We start from the raw sequence: 16,998 nt of genomic DNA, 5'->3' as shown, positions 1-16,998 counted from the left end.
GGGACTTCATCAATGTCTGTAAGTGTCCAAAAGGAGGGTGTCAAGAGGACTCAGCCAGGCTATTCTCAGTGATGCCAGGCAATAGGAAAGAGGCAACAGCAGAAACTAATGACAGGAAGTACCACCTGAATATGAGGAAGAACTTCTTTACTGTGCATGTAACTGGTGCACTGAAACAGGTTGCCCAGAGAGGTTCTGGATTCTACCTCAGTGGAGATATTCAAGATGACCCACTGTGGTCCCTTCTAACCTTACCTATCCTGTGATTCTGTGTGACTGTGTTAACTGAAAGTTACATTAATTTTGACAAGAGACTAGACACCTAATTGGCATGGAGACATCTGCGTTCAAATGACTTAATCTCTAAACTGGATTCTATCTTCTGACAAAAATGGTTGTGTAAGCTTCCACTGTTGCAAATAAAGTAGCATTTCCTCAGATAACTCCTCCAGACTCACCTTCTACAGATACCTCATTGACTTACACCTGCTTTAGTTTATATGCCATAAAAGCAGTGTGGTCATGTCAGCAGAAAAAAAAAAAGCATTTGACAAGACATACTATGTCTACCTTAGAGAATTTTTTTTATAGTTGTGCCCTGTAGATGATCAGTAATACAGGCACATAGGAATGAAGTTTCCCATACAACCATAATCCCACCCTTCTGTGACTTTGAATTATGATGTTGCCTCTCAACATCATAGGGATAGACACAGACACTAGTTCTTCAGGGCAGTGTTTTGATGTTCTACCTAAAAGACCATGGTTTCTCTTTAGACAACTCCTCCCTCTTTATTTTCTGCATTGACTCTATATTTCCTCATAAATGAAACTAAAAATTTGTGAACTGTGCCACCTTATTGCTCTTGAAAAGAATTTTTTATTATTCTTTTTTAAATTAGCCCTTTAAAAGTAATAAAACTTAAATGTTTTAAGCTTCTTATCAGTAATTATTATGAGTGATTCTTTCAGATGTATAGCACAGAATTTTATTGCTTGAGTTAGCAGTGACTGGAAGCCAAAGGAGGTTAACTTTGCTTTTGTAGGACATCCTCTACCTAGAAAGAATATCTGGTACAGGACATCACAGTAGCAAACAACTGAAAGAAGGGCAAATCACTGGAAAATAGCTCAGTCCTTGCTTTTGTGAAATGGAATAAGCTTGTCTGAAATAATACCTAAGCATTATAAGAAGACAAAATACATGCAGTATTGTATATTGCATGCTCCTGTCAGGCATAAAAAAACCACTTTTAAGCATGAGTAAGTTATAGTTACCAGAGATTTACAGTTAGGCTAAAATTTGGTTAGGTTTAGTTTGTGGGGTTTTTTATCGGCAGGGATAACAAAAGCCTATTATTCTTCTAGCAGTTTCTAGTAAAAATTTAAATTTTTTATGGACATCACTTTAAGTGTTTAGAATAATTTATGAGCAGGAGAAAAGCATGATGTTGTCTTCTAACTTATCACGATAACGACTGTACAAATATAATTTACATGTTTCAGATAGAAGGTGGATGACATCAAATTGGGAGAATGCCTAATTTTCATTTAAAATATTAAGAAAATGAAAAAAATATTAATAGCTTATGTTAAGGAGTTGTAGGTGCTTATATCTGTACTGTTTACTGCAGTTTCACTCCCCGTGCACTCAGATGAGATGCCCGCCATTCCAACACAATTCTTCAGAAGAAAACAGGGTAGATGGATTATATATGTTTTGAAAGTGATATGTGCTTTGTCACTCCTGAATCTAAGAAGCCTGAAGCTGGAATTGAATCACACTGAAATGTACCTAACTTACAATATTTCAGCTGTAGAAATATGACCATAGTCTTTTAGCATCTGCTAGGTATGAGTAATAGAATTTGTAAGATTTGGTGCTAAGGAGTAGGAGCACATACTGAATGAATGCTATCCAGTCTCATCATGCAGAAAATCTTAAAATATTAACTTCTTTCAAGTTGCTGCATGCTCATTTAAATTCACTGCTACATACTGGGACTTTACACTCTGTAAGTGTTGCCTTTTTTACAGAAACCATCACATCAATGTTGGATGCTCAGGATTGGTCCTGCAGAGCAGGTTGTCGTGCAAATTCTTGAATTTAATAAAAATTATAATACAGTTTTATGGAAAAGAGGTTTCATTTCCCCATATTGCTTTTTGAGGGGTTTGCTGAGCCATTTTGCTAATGTCACATTGCTGTCCAAATCACCAAGAAACTTGCCCATGATGTCACCATTTCATCTTGGTAAGAGGCATCCACTTGCTATGAGACTGAAGAATTAAGGAATTGCATGGGGAACAGGAGTGAAAGTAGAACAACAGCAGTTTGGAGTTTTGAAATATCCAATAATTCTAACATGTGAAATGCAGACTTTAAAGCAATCACACTACAAAATTGTTTTTTTTAAAAAGGACAAGTTACTCTTTGCTCCTCTGAAACTAGCTCCTCCTCTTCTTGCAGCTGTCTGCTTAAGTCCGATATTATCTGTCATAGTCTTTTAAAAAGCTCTTCCTAAATGGGATGATGCACAACAATCTTGATTTTATATTCTAAGTGAACTAAATGTTTTTGGCTGTTGGCATGAGACTGCCAAATTCTGGCAAAGGCCATGCTGGGGCTGGACAATACACTTTTTATGAAATATTGACAAAATAAGAACATCACTAAGGAAACAGACACAAATTACTGTATATGCAAAAGAGAAAATCTACAATTAAAAGTAACCTTGAGATATACATAAACCTTTCCCTCATGTTAGTCATAAAATTCATAAACAAAAAGTCCTAAATTAGTTTTAATAGTAAAAAAAGCTGTCTTTTTATAGCATTTTATTGGTCTACGGTCATAATAATGGACATTTCAGAAGACTAAATAGGCACTAGCTACCAAAGATACATAAATATGTTATGAAAAATATTCTCATCTCTTTACAGACTAGAAATGTTATTGTTGATTTCTGATCTCCAAAATAATTCATTCATTCAACACAAAGGAAATGCAAGTTAGCAGTGAGACTTGTCTCTCCCTTTTTAAAATGCATATTGTGTCACTGCTGTTGCACACTTTTGATCTCTTGCTGGTTTGTTGTCATGTGAAGTCTTTCATTATTGAATAAGTATCTTACCAATAAATATTTTCAGTAGTACTCTGCCGTGGTTGACTGGATGGCCTGAGACGAGATCACATTTTTAGAAGCTTCCTCTGTCCATTTTTGTCTGAAAAATTGCCTTGGGGAGACACTGCACTTATAACCACGTTGAGTTATTTTTTTAGGCTAAGATGTCTAAAAAGATAATATATTTGTGAAACTAAGGCTGGAAAGGAGTGAAAACCTAATTGCAACAGGGCCAAACCCACAGACACACACTCCCTGCAAATTTTAATTATCAGATTATAAATTTTTGTGTTTTAAATGTGGGCATTTAGATCTTTGCTTGGTTAATGTTTAATATTCACTTTATGCTGATTCAACCCAACCTTCCAGAAAAATGGCAAAATGAAACTGCTTTTGTTGAAAAAAAAATTTCCAGCCTATGTAAAGAAATGAATCCTAGGAAACTCACTAAAATTTATTTTGTCTTGCTAAAGTAAATTTTTTGAAACATGAAGATGCATTTTCATGAAAAACGCCAAATCTGAGTTTCAGTTACTTAAGTTAAAGCATCTGAAAGGATAAAAGCAGTGTGAAAAAGCTAAGAGAGCTTCGAAGAAAAATAGCACACACCTACAAAGGAGTACTTCATCAGCAGGCAAGCATTGTGTCTGCTTTGTTCAGCTCATCTTTACCCAGGGAATGGCTGAGATCACTTGGTCTGTTCAGCTTGGAGAAGAGGAGACTTCAGGGGAGACCTCGCTGCAGTTACAACTTCCTTGGGAGGGGAAGAGGAGGGGCAGGCACTGATCTCTGGTGACCAGTGACAGGACCCGAGGGAATGGCCTGAAGTTTTGTCAGGGGAGGTTTAGTTTGGATATTAGAAAAAGGTTCTTCACCCAGAGGGTGGTTGGACACTGGAACAGGCTCCTCGGGGAAGTGGTGACAGCACAAAGTCTGACAGAGTTCAAGAAGTGTTTGGATGATACACTCGGGCACATGGTGTGAGTCTTGGGAATGGTCCTGTGCAGGGCTGTAAGACTCCAGCCCCAGAACTGCAGGCTCACAGACTTAGGTAGGAGTTTTACTCTAATATATATATATAGGATTTTTTAATACCTCAAGATAGCATTAAGAGAATAAGCCATGGACCTGTTCTCAAGAAGTATTTTTATTGATAATTTAGGGGAGAAAATAAGGGAACTTGGCAAAATTCAAAAAGGGCACTACACAAGCTAGAGAAAATGTTCCACTACAATATCAACTCAGCACATATTAATCCACAACACTTAAGTCAAAATCCAATCTATCCACAACACTTAACTCAAAATCCAATCCCTCCAGATCCAAGCCACTCAAAGCTTTAAGAAAGGAGCAAAGAAAGAGAAGCAGAGAGAGCAAGAAGAGAGAACGAGAAAGAAGGAGAGACAGATCATACAGCTACCACTCAAATGTCGTGGAAGACCAGCTCTCACACGTCCAGATGGCAGGGCCATGACACGTGGCAAACATACGCCTTTGGTTCTATCAGCTCTGGTCCCTATGGCCAATCCCTCAGATGGGGCCTCTGACCCACCAGCCACTCTGGGGTTCCGGACCAGGGTGAGGGGCACTGTCCTCACTGTCCCTGCCAATCTGAGCTGGGTTAGGTCATGTGGTATGTTGAAGTTTTCCTGGGTTGTTTGTGACTGACAGCTATTCGGAGGCTTCCCTGTGTGGGTTCCAGGGGCTGCCATAAGGGACATAATGTCACCTCACCTCCATGATGTTTGACCCATCCCTTCCCCCTACACACACACAAAGACACACAAACCCCACGAGGTGGTTCTAACCAAATAATTACTGACCTGGTGTCTAACAAGGACCAAGAGTTGTACTCGATGATCCCTGTGGGTTTCTTCCAACTCAGCATAATCTGTGATTCTGTGATAGCATGACATATCATATATATATATATCACACAAGGCAGATGCTGGAATACAGTAGTGAGCACTGGCAAGGGCTCTGTCTGCATTCCCCTACTTCCCTGTATATGAGTACGCCAAGTACATTTTAAGGTGCAATTTAATTCTCCAGCTTTATTTGGAAGGATAACCTTCCTCCTCACACTCCCCTGAGGTTAAAGTCTGCTCCTTGCGCTGTTCCATCCCACATAGCCAAGTACCATCATTCAGCAGCCCCACTCCAGTCTGCTCACACCCCAGCTGCATCTCCTGCTGCTGCCCTTGTGCCTGTTGGAAGTTCTGGTTTCTGCCCTTGCTGAATCCTCTTCTCATCCTGCCCATGAAGAGATGGCAAAAGCATCTCTCCTTTCTTTCTGAATACTGCCTAGTTTTGAGTGAACATAAACAGAAAGACATAAATGGAAACTTCCAGATAAACTGTGGAATGGATAAGGATAAATCTGCCCTTTAGACTATGAATCTGACTCATGTCTTGTTAGACCATGTTAATTACTCGGCAGGAAAACACATGACAGAAAGGAAGTACAGCCTGAGCCTGCGTACAAAATAAGATTCAAGTGAGGAAGAAAACCTCAATAAACAGGTGGTGCATCTGTTACTGCTAGGGCTTGGTGGATGCTGCTTTTCTACAAGTCTTTTTGTCATTGTTGGAAATAGAAATATTTTTTGTGAGAATCTTATATATGGATATATGGATATACAATGTATATCTATATATGAATATATGGATATATGCCTATTTTATGTATTATATAAGCATATCTTTATACATATATACATTGTGTATGTATATGTAAATACATATATACGCCTTGTCATACGGGCCTCATACTTGTAAGCTGAAATATTTTGTAACTTCTGTTGCTTTCTGTCAAAAAACTTCAAGAGACTTCCCTGCAGTAAAGGGCTTTTTTAAATTACAAAAACTCTCTTTCTTGTTGATAGTCACAGCACTTTTACATGCGTATACTTGAAACATTTAATTTCATGACTGCACAACGACATAGCTTCAAAAATGATGGTAATAATCAATATTCAGGCAGTGTTTTTCAATAACTGCTTTGTATGAGCTATAGACACAGCTTGGAATGTTATAATATCATGTTAAGAAATAGTTTTCATTTAAAGTATATCACACAGGGCAAAAGCTAATAAAATAAGAGTGTGTTGGAGTACAAGTGGTTTCCTACTTGTTTCTACCTATGAATGAAAAACATCCTAATCTCAATCATGTTTAATTTTCCACTCCTCCACCAAGTATGATATTTATGTAAGGTGCATTACATGTTTCCTCCTTGCTCAGTAGCATTGCCACCAATAACTGAATAGCTAGAGAATAAGAGGGGGAACAGAAGGGCATAACACCACAAATGCTGAACTCAAGGCTGTTGGATTCAGTATTTACTTAGTGTCTTGCAGACAAAGAACATGTTGGAAAAAACCCAACAACAACCAAAAAAACCCCACCAGCTGTGGCTGAGAGAAAAAATATGTAATTTGTTGTTTTGTTATGTGGATGCTCATAAATGACAGTTTTGTATTTACAATTCACAAATATATCTGGTAGCCTGATTCAGCAAATATACAATGGCACATATTGCTCTTCCTTTTTCTGCTGAAAATCTCTAGTGGAATCAATTCATTTCCATGAAGTTAGTCTAAATTTATGACCTGGAGTTAGATGATCTCAAAAGACAGTGGATCAGACTCCTTCAGCAATGAAACAGAGCAAAATTGAAGATTACTGTGAAGATACTTCAGTACTATGCTCTTTGGAGCACTTCAGCCATTGGAGTAGGTATTGTAGGATCATTTCTATCCAACTTTGTTCCTATAAGAAAGATGGAAGAAGATTCATACACTTTTAAAGGATTCATGAACTCTTTGGGGAAAATCAAATCACTCTGAATCCCTCTCATTGCATAGATTTCTTCAGCTAGTGGGCAAAGAACTACTGCAGCACAGCAAAGTGGTGAGCAGAGTTTGAATGCCAAGTAGAAGCAAATCTATGACTGCAGCTAAAAGGAAGTAACTGTTGCTAGCCAGAGCTGCTTCCTTATTTTTAATTTCTTAAAATCTCTTCTAAGGCCGTAGCAGTTACAGGACTGTGACTGCCACTCTCAACAAGACTATGACCATTACTTTGACAGAACTGCAACCATCACCCAGACCAACAGGTTTCCTTTCCTTTTACTTTACACCCGGGGGGGCAGGTGGTTCTCAGCACAGGGGCTAATGAACACCATTCTGTTCTTGTCCCAGGGTGCTGGGTTATACACCTGTTTTGGGGGGTTAAAACCAATTTTCTCTGTATCGTTGCATTTATTGTAATCTTTTTAGTAAATTGTAACTCTGACTTGTAATCTGTCTTGAGTTGGGTTAATTTCTCCCACTGATTTACTTTTAAACCACCACAAAGGATCATAGTAGATTCTTGACAACGAAATGTTCAATTGCAATATTCAGTTACTGATTTGTTAGGCTTGAAATGAGAGCTTTCTTACATAGTTTATTTTATTTTTTTCCCCTCAGAAGCAAAAGGATCTAGCAGTCATGTTTGTTTGTACTGCAGCTTCTTCCCTACTCATGCTGCCTGTTTGAAGGAGCTGACTCTGCTCCACAACTGTCATTCTGTGTGACAGCCTACAGCCCTGGTTTCCTCGGGACTTTCCTTTTTGTGTGCTGCAGTAGCCCTGCTAAAACTGGATCTCATTTCCTAGAGGCTGAAATAACTTGTAACAGACTCAGAATATAACAACCCTGCTGTTTGGAAAGCTTTTTTTTATCATTTTAATATATTGTCTATGGTCTTCTTGATCAAGTTCTTTCCTTACAAAATGGTAAATTTCAGATTTTTGCAGGAAGTCAAGTTCTTAGTTCGCAGGGAGGACAGATTTTACAGATAAATCTAACTGCAGTAATCTGTACTCCTTAGGGTAATGTTTTCCATGAGAAAATTATTTCTATTATTTGTAACAAGTATGCTGCAACTTATTGCCAGAAATATGATCCACTATGAACAAGGAAGCCTTTTCTATGCGTTGAAACTAAGGTAGGCTCTAGTGATATGGAAATTCACTATCAGGAAAACTACTCTAAGAAAATCTGGCTAAAGTTTAAGGTTAGTGAGAAATGTCTCAGTCTAATTCGAGTTTACCTATTTACATACACACAGAGTCCATCCAGTTTCACATTATCAGGTTTTTTTTTTTTTATTTTTGGCATCCAGATTTCTTTAGAGCTTTTGTTGTTGCTGTTCTTTTATGATTTTATTTCAAGTGACACAAAAGACTATTCATAGGCCTATTTGAGGAGAAAAATTTTGTATGTTTTCTCTTTATTGTATATCCATCCTGTGATTTTTTTCCCACAGTACCAGCTACCCAAGTTGATACCTGGTTTTGGTGATGGAAGCACACTGAACTTTTCTCCACCTGATAGTTTCTACAAAGGTCCTTACGGAAAAAAATGGACTAAATTTTAATCCATATAACACTTAATTTATTGGTGCTGTATAAAGTCCATCACAAGGTTTATCCAGCTTTAGAATCTTTTAATGTCTTTTAAAGCTGCAGAACCAGGCTAAATGTCTTAAGAGTTTTTCATCACCTTACAGCACTTTACACCTTACAGGAATTTCACTTTATAAGAGTTAATACACAAATTCTCTGTAAGACAGTTCTGTCACTTTTCAGATTTACTTTCAAAAAAATTCAATGGTAAAGATACCTATAGTACTCCAGGGGCTCCATGGAAGAAGTTATCTTAGTCTTCAGATCAAAGCCAAACATGACAACTGTACAAGAACCATTTTTATTGTCTGTTTTCACAGAAGCCACCAAAAGGCACAGGTTATTCTGATCCTTTTCTAATTATACAAAAGTAACCAGGAGAAGCTCTTCACCATCCATTTCAGTGCTGTAGGGATTATTGATCCCAATTGTCTCACTCACTTGCCAAAACTTGTGAATGTATAAGATTTTTTTTCTCCTGTGATCTATATGAATCTCAATAAGATTTTAGCCAGGGGAGATACTAATAATCCCTGCAAGAGACACAATATACTAATTTCTCAGTGGATGGTCTTTTGATTATTTGTAGCTTTTTTTTTTTTCACCAAAATAATTACTTGATTATGCTCAGTAAATTCTCCACTTTTGTGCCCAGCTTTTAACATGCATTTTTTCTTCATTTGTGGTGTAGTTGAAGGCAGAACCTTCTGCTTTTCAGAAGAAGAAAATAAAAAGTATTGACGATTAATATCACAATCCAGGACTGTAAAGAAATGTTTTCTATATTACCATAAATTTCAGATTGAGTGTTCTGACTTTGCAATTCTGAGTGGCTGGTGACATTTTTCTTGTTTACTTATGTATATATATATACACCAAGTGAAATTACAATGGATACTTCAGCTTTAGCCAACAGCTCATTGGAAGAAAAGTAAAAACAAACCAATCAGCCAAACAAATGAAAAACCCCCGAAAAAACCCAAAAGCACAAAGCAACAACCCCAGGTAAAGTAAATAGCTTCATCAACAGTAAAGTCTATAATGACATAATGATTTATCCCAAACAAAACTATGTGCCTAAAATGGACAAAATTGACAAACACACATCTCTTTTTAATACCACCTGTACATGTGCATTCTACCTCATTTAGACATAAGGAAAAGGGAAAAATTTTTATGAGGTGTTTAGATTAAAAGCAAAAGTAATCTGTAAATACATAGACAAAAATTGGAAAGTGTGTATTTGCATTGCAAATAAAAATAAGCAAATTATAAATTAAAAATGGAAACTACTTTTGATGTATAAGATTGTTGTGGACATTAGACATACTGAAGTGACCAGACAACCTGTTGTTGAAATCAACCGTGACAGTTGCTGACTTTGTCCATGGATCACTCCGGTTTAAAATTTCCTTGTGGAAAGGCTTGTCTCTTAATTTTTTGAGAAAGTCTGCTAGATTTACAGGAGAGATGCATTCTACTTCACATCTGACATTCTCCTATTCTTCAGAATAAGATAGGAAGTTAAAACTCCTCACATGTTCTCACGTTTTTTCAACTTGAAGCCCTCCTCTGATAGGAAATTACATTAACTGTTTGAATTTTCTAGGATACTCTTCCTTAACATAAGCAAAAAAACCCCACACAGCTTAGAACTGCATGAAAATATAAAACAATATGTCACTCAGCTAGGAGAAAGGTTCTTCCACAGGCACAATAGTATGTAATGACCCACTAAAATTTTATTGTATCTTGCTGTGAAGGACTTGGTATTGGTAACCTCAGGAGACCTGAGCAGCTGGATTTGTCACTTCATTCAGAAAAGCATCTTCATGATAAAAGAAATGGAAAAATTTTCAAGAAGATGAAGCTTTAGTGGCATAAACATTTATTTTCAAACCTTGCACAGATACCCTATAGATTTTACTTGCTACTAATGGGGGAATGATGTAAAATAGAGCATTATGGTATCAATCTCATCTTCCATGCAATCACTTTGTCCCCATCATATCTTGTCTATTCTCTTAATTTTGAATTTATTTTATAATCAAGTCACTTCTCTGTAAGCAGAGAATGGCTCTAAATGCATTGTATTCTATGAAGAAATACTATTTTAAGGAGTATCAGGATATGACTACTGAGATAATAGAGGCATGCACACAGACCATAATGAGGTTAGACCAGAGTCCTTGGCTTACCTTATATCAAATGCTTAAGCAAAGCATGCCCATTAGGACTTCAGGCTTCTCATAGAGTCTATGGAAAGAGCTAGATATATCCTGTAATCCTGTAACTAAGGTCTAGATAACTCTCTGCAAATAACCTTCTTTCTCCACTCAGTTTAGCTAATGTTAGATGTTCTGGAGTCTGTGTCGACTGTGTTAGTGCCTAAAGTAAGAGTATGTCTATAAGCTCTTCCTGTATACCCTAAGAACTTTATTCTGTGGCAAAGAAGTAATGAGTAATGGCCATAAATTTAATCACAAGTTCCATCTCAACACGAAGAAGAACCTCTGTATACTGAGGGTAGCAGAGCACTAGAACAGGCTGCCTGGGAGGTCATAGAGTCTCCCTCTCTGGAGACATTCAAAACTCACCTGGACTTACATCTGTTCTGGGTGACACAGCCTTGTCTTGATTGGACTAGAGGATCTCCAGAGGTCCCTTCCAATCCCAACAATTCTGTTGTTCTATGTTTCTGTGATTCTGTGAAATGAACCTTGGCCCTTGTGATTTTATCTGAATTTCTTATATTTAAGTTTTAGGCCTAAAAACAGATTTGAAGTCCTCCACCATGAAAATTACTTATTCATTATTGATGACAATTTTTTAAATAACTTGCAACATTTGGGATGGAAGGAAGGAAGGAAGGAAGGAAGGAAGGAAGGAAGGAAGGAAAGGAAGGAAGGAAGGAGGGAGGGAGGGAGGAAGGGAGGAAGGAAGGAAGGAAGGTGAAAGCACATGAACTCAGTAAACCTTTAGGATGGGTTATGCAGAGCTACTGGATTTTATAAACTCCATTTATTTTATTAATAGTTTTGTTTCTGTCTTTTTCCTTAGCTACTGTCCTTATTGGCTTCACAAATTTCTCACCTATTGACCAACAGAGTTCCAGGGGTATAACATGTATTTCCTTTATGTTTAATTAGATTCATTTGCTGCTTATCAAACCAAGAACCCATTACACACACAAGAGACTTTATAATTCACTCACTGAGATTTTTATTGTTATTCTTTTCATCAGGAATGGCTTAGAAAATGTTTTTTAACTATAGGTCATTTGGTTTATGCTCTTTAACTACAAGTTGTTGTAGCTCCTAGCCCATATAGACTAAAAGAGGGATATCACAAATAAAACGCTGTCAAAAATGCACTAAATAACTGTGAAAACCTCATTCATAGCTAATGTTTATTATTTATTTGCCTTACAAATGTATTACATCCCAAACAGAAGAACAACTTTTGGTTTCAGTAGGAGACAAGAAACTACATATAGGATAATCGGCACAAGAAGGGCCCTAATAGCTCAGGCCGTTACTACTGGTAGTGAGTTCTAAATGTGGTTTTCTCTCGGCTTTTCAGCTGAGAAGCAACCACAGAAGTTTACCTGAGGCATAGTCTCAGAGGTGGCAGCCTGCACTGTCTTGCCAGAAGGCTATTACATTAGTGGGGTTTGTCAGAGCATACCGATGTCTAACCACACTCTTTCCCAGTCCACAGACCCAGAGTATGAGCAAAGATTAACTGGGACAGACAGGGTTTCCTACTGTTCTAGTTTAATCCCAACCAGCCTCCAGGTGCCACACAGCTGCTCACTCACTCCCCCCACCAGCAGGATAGGGAAGAAAATTGTAAGAGTAGAAGTTACAAAAGTCATGGGTTAAGACAGTTTTATAGGTAAAGCAAAAGCACAGAAACAAAGCAAAATATGAATTCTTTCATTACTTCTCATGAGCAGGCAGATGTTCAGCCATCTTCAGTAGATGAAGGCCCCATTACATGTAATGGTGACTTGGAAAGACAAATGCCATCACTCTAAACATCCCCTCCCTTTCTTACTTCTTCCCCCACCATAATGTCATATGGTATGGTACTCCTGGGGATAGTCCTGTGCAGGATACTTGTGGGTCCCTTCCAATTCAGCATATTCTGTGATCCTGTGAGTATCCCTTGGGTCAGCTGGGGTCAGCTGTCCTAGCTGAGTCTTCTCCCAACTTCCCAAGCACCTCCAACTGCCTTGCCAGTGTGACAGGAAAGGCCTTGACTCTGTGTTATCACTGCTCAGCAATAGCAAAAACATCACTATATTATCAATGCTATTTTCAGCACAAATCCAAAGCACAGCCTCATACTAGCCACTGCGAAGAAAATTAGCTCTACCCCAGCCAAAACTAGCACACTTGCACAACAGTGGCAACCTCAGAGTTTGTCTCCTCCCGTACTCGCGGTCTCCTCACAGCTCATGACATCCCTCAGAGACACAGTGCCATCCTCAGTGCCAGAGGAGAGACCCCAGTGCCTGGAGTCTTACTAGGGTCACTGCTAGAGATCTGAATTTTCTGGAAAGTTAACGTTACTGCCAAAGGCTCTTCCATTAAAAGCTGAGTTTGAATGAAGAATTTGGCATAACCCCTGGCACAATGCAAGGCGTATCTTGGATCTAATACTGTTTTCCTCTCAGTTGAACAAAGTGCTGACACAAATATAAGAAGGAGTAGGATGTGACCCAATAATAGTGTCTGCTTTCTCATTCAGAAAATGCAGTGGCAAATCCCTCACAGTGCCAAATCAAACTGAATTAAGAGTTTAGGACCTGACAGTGCACGAGCGCGACTACAGGCTTCCACCCCTCACAAACACTACATTCAGCATCATGGCAGCCACACAGATTTTTTCACTTTTACAAAAGTGCATTCCTCAGTAAAGAAGTAAAGTTGATTATTTAAACTGACAATTTCTAAAACACATTTACCAACTTTTTTTTTCAGAGGAGCAATAAATATTTAAAATAAATGTTTCACAGTTCATAGCACAGAATTCCAGCATTCAGTTAAAAGCATTCTGCTAAATTACTGCCATCTTGCAATAAAATCTGAAGGTAAATGGACTGTTATGAACTAATTTGGTGCATTATAATTTTGTTCTGCAACTTTTGCTACTTTTATTAGCTCTTTCTCTTTGGCCTTTGAGGGAAAGGTATAATAATGAATACTAAGAATATATGTGATGTACAGTGAGTTTGATATATTCATTTTCGTTTTGTAGTGTCCCTTCTTGCCTTGAAATGGTGACTTCAACTTCTGTCAGCCTTCAGGACTGACTTACTATGGCTGGTTTAAGCTAGTAATAGCTTAATCGCCAAGGGTTTAGGAGTTCAGATGAGAGACAGGGGGATAGCTGTCCGAACTGGTATTCATATTTCCACTGTCTAGAAATTGGCCTTGAAGAATTTTGCCAGTATTTCATGATTTTAAGAAAAAAGGTGTCATTTAATGCTCTGCATTTCTGCTTCAGATCCCATCCAAAAGCAGACATGCAAATTTTGGGAACTAAGGTTAAAATAACTGTATTTTTTAAAATGACAGATCTCTAACCCCAGTTTAATTTTGTGAGATTTAGTTCAACCCTGTTGCTGTGTAAAATATTCATAAAATACTGCACGTATATATCTTGGATGAGCTTTCATTACTAGCTTTTGTAAATGTCAGTGAAATCTCCAAGTTCAAGATGCGTTCAAGAAGCCAGGCTAACAAGCAGTTCTTGAGCTGTTCTCTACTGTCCTATCTCTGTGAACAAAGATTTTACCCCTGTTTACACAGTATCTTCCCTTTACAGAAAGTCTTACAGAGTAACCATCTTAAATACTCCTGTACTGAGCAGATGGGAAGGATGTATAATGTCCTTGGAGACAGTTCTCCACTGGGCACAAGCAGCAAGGTTTTAGAGCTCTTTAGTGAGAATTTTGTCCCCAGTTAGCACCTTATGTTTTGTCTGTGATATTAGATGTATGACATCTACAGCTATAACCTCAGAAAAGAGGTAGCAAAAGAGTAAGTTATCTGAGCGAGGATCTTGAAATGTACTAGTACATTCAATCTGAAAGTCTTAGCCCGTAAGATCATCACCTGGAGATATTTTCAATCTTTAATAGCCACAGAAAACAAATACAGATAAAACCATCACTAAAGGAATTTAGCAAACCTGTATAAGTAGATACTTCAGAAGGGCAGAAAAAACATAGAAACCATTCTCTGGGGCATAAGAGTTCCAGATGTTTTCCTGTTTTGGTACTGGTGCATTTTGCAATTTGAGCAAATTTTGTAAGTCAACCATTTGTGTAATTTTCACAAGCAAAGAGTAAAAGAAATTAATCAAACCTAAACAGAGTAATAGCTACTGTCAAACAATTCCCAACATAAAAATAAAATAAATACCAATGACATGGTAAGCAGTTTCTTTCTGTTTGCCTAGAGAAACCCACAAAAAGGAATGAAATACATTCAAAATATACAGAGTAGAACCAGTGTAAAGTTAGATGACAACATGTAGCAATACTCAGGTAACTCATTCTTCATACAAGCATGGTAATGAAGAAAACATGCCAAAACCTCTTGGTTTTGCTTTACTTCTTTTTGCTAGTTATCTTCTTTTTTCTCTCCTCTGCTAGTCTAGGTAGGCTTGTTTGTAAGCAATGCACTTATAAGGAGGCCAAACAGACATAGCTACAGAGCAATTCTGTCCTAGTTCCTTCTTTCTGGTCAAATTGGTGGCTGTTTGGATTTTTCTGAGTAAATTTTAGCCAGGAAAGTCTACATGTAGGCTTAGAGTATGCTTACCAAGAGTTCAGAAGCCAGTGTTGTCCAGATGGATAAGGTTACTAAAACGAAATGCAAAAATCATCTAATATTTAATCCATGTTTTATATTACAAGTGGTGCTACTTCCACTGAAGAATGCTCCAGTGCTTTGGAGAGCCTAGACCACAACTCTTTCTCTCTTTTTTTTTTTTTTTTTTGCCCCTTCTGTCAGTGAAAATAAAATTAAAATTAGCCTGCACAGTTAATAATTCCCTACTTCATAAATAACCATACCAAGAGAAGAGTAAGATACTATCTTTCTGTTCATTTATGCAAAGAAGCACCAAATGGAAAAAAAATTAGAAATATCAACACCAGATAATGTTGACAAATTAATAATTATTTTCATACACAAATTAGGTTGGGATGGCCAGAGGAAATCATTTGGATCACCTAGTGGAAATTCCATTGCCTGTATTACCAAATTTTAGCAAATGACTGAATACAGTCAAATCCTGCTCTGAGCTCATTTGAGCAGGTTTTTATCCAGGTATCCCGTGCATGGCCAGAACAAATGACATCTGCAGGGGTATCTAGGTGAGTTTGGGCATAGACCTAAAAGAAGTGTTATATCATCTCAGACAAATTTGAAAATAAACTGCTTAAAACCTCATTGTGTGGTGTTGGGTATAGCTCTAGTAATCACCATGCCCTCTGATTTCACACATCTTCATCCAGCTTCAGACAACACTGGATATTGAAACCATCCCATCATACCTGTCTTTAATTTGCCACCAGTACCTTTAGTCCAGATTAATTATTTTCAATCTTCAGGTCAGCTCCTTATACATGAATATTAAAACTTAATAGTATGCCCTCCAGTAAGAAACTTGCATGACTTTTCAGACTAAGCAAGATTAATCAGACATGATAATTATGATAATAAATGTAATACTAACTTATCACATCATATAAATTCAACTAAATGAGCTCTGTGGTAACAGTAGTTAAGAATTGGGATAAAAGGCAATGACAATCTACATTATTGAAAATTAAACCTTCAGCAGCTGAATCAAAGCCATTTTTCACAGTCTATATACAGTCCATCTTCTTATCTATATGCTCTGTGTACGTTGAGGTGGCAGAAATACCTGAACCTAAGGCCTTGGCAAGTTAACCTTAAGAAGTTAAACTTTGAAACAGCATCAAAAATGTAAGATAGGGAATTATTCTCATTCTGAATTTCTTAGAGTCAGGTATGGACTTTTCCTGACAAATGGGTATTAAATGCTCTGTTAGAACTCTGTTGCCCAAATTCTGGTTCAGCTAATAGGCCTCACTTAATTTGCAATTTCATCATTTTGAATTGTTTTAAAGTATTTCATTCCTAATTTCAGCTTCCAACATGTATTTTAATGCTTAGGTTTTCTACTGGAGGCCGAAGACTCACACTTTTCAAATACCATGTTTGTGTGTTGTCTAATTGATGGCACGAGAGCTATGAGAGGTCATGTATGCCATACATTTAAAGAGCTGAAAAATATCCTATTTCTGGCCCTCATAATCCTCTCAGAAAAGATTAGCTCAGGTTCTCCAGCCCTCACACCTGATATTTCTTACTCTAA

The 16,998-nt window shown here is 37.6% G+C and overlaps 1 long non-coding RNA gene across 1 annotated transcript in view; it reads left to right on the top strand.

The window, feature by feature from the left end:
* The first annotated feature begins 3,856 nt into the window (after positions 1-3,856).
* Positions 3,857-16,998, top strand: part of LOC135414873 (uncharacterized) — a 377,990-nt gene continuing 364,848 nt past the window's right edge. The window contains exon 1 of the long non-coding RNA XR_010430873.1: positions 3,857-3,952. This is a non-coding gene — a long non-coding RNA (uncharacterized LOC135414873). The remainder of the gene's footprint in view (positions 3,953-16,998) is intronic.

Source organism: Pseudopipra pipra, chromosome 5 (assembly GCF_036250125.1).
Source record: "Pseudopipra pipra isolate bDixPip1 chromosome 5, bDixPip1.hap1, whole genome shotgun sequence".
Taxonomy (NCBI): domain Eukaryota; kingdom Metazoa; phylum Chordata; class Aves; order Passeriformes; family Pipridae; genus Pseudopipra; species Pseudopipra pipra.
This window is presented reverse-complemented; position numbering and strand designations above follow the sequence as displayed.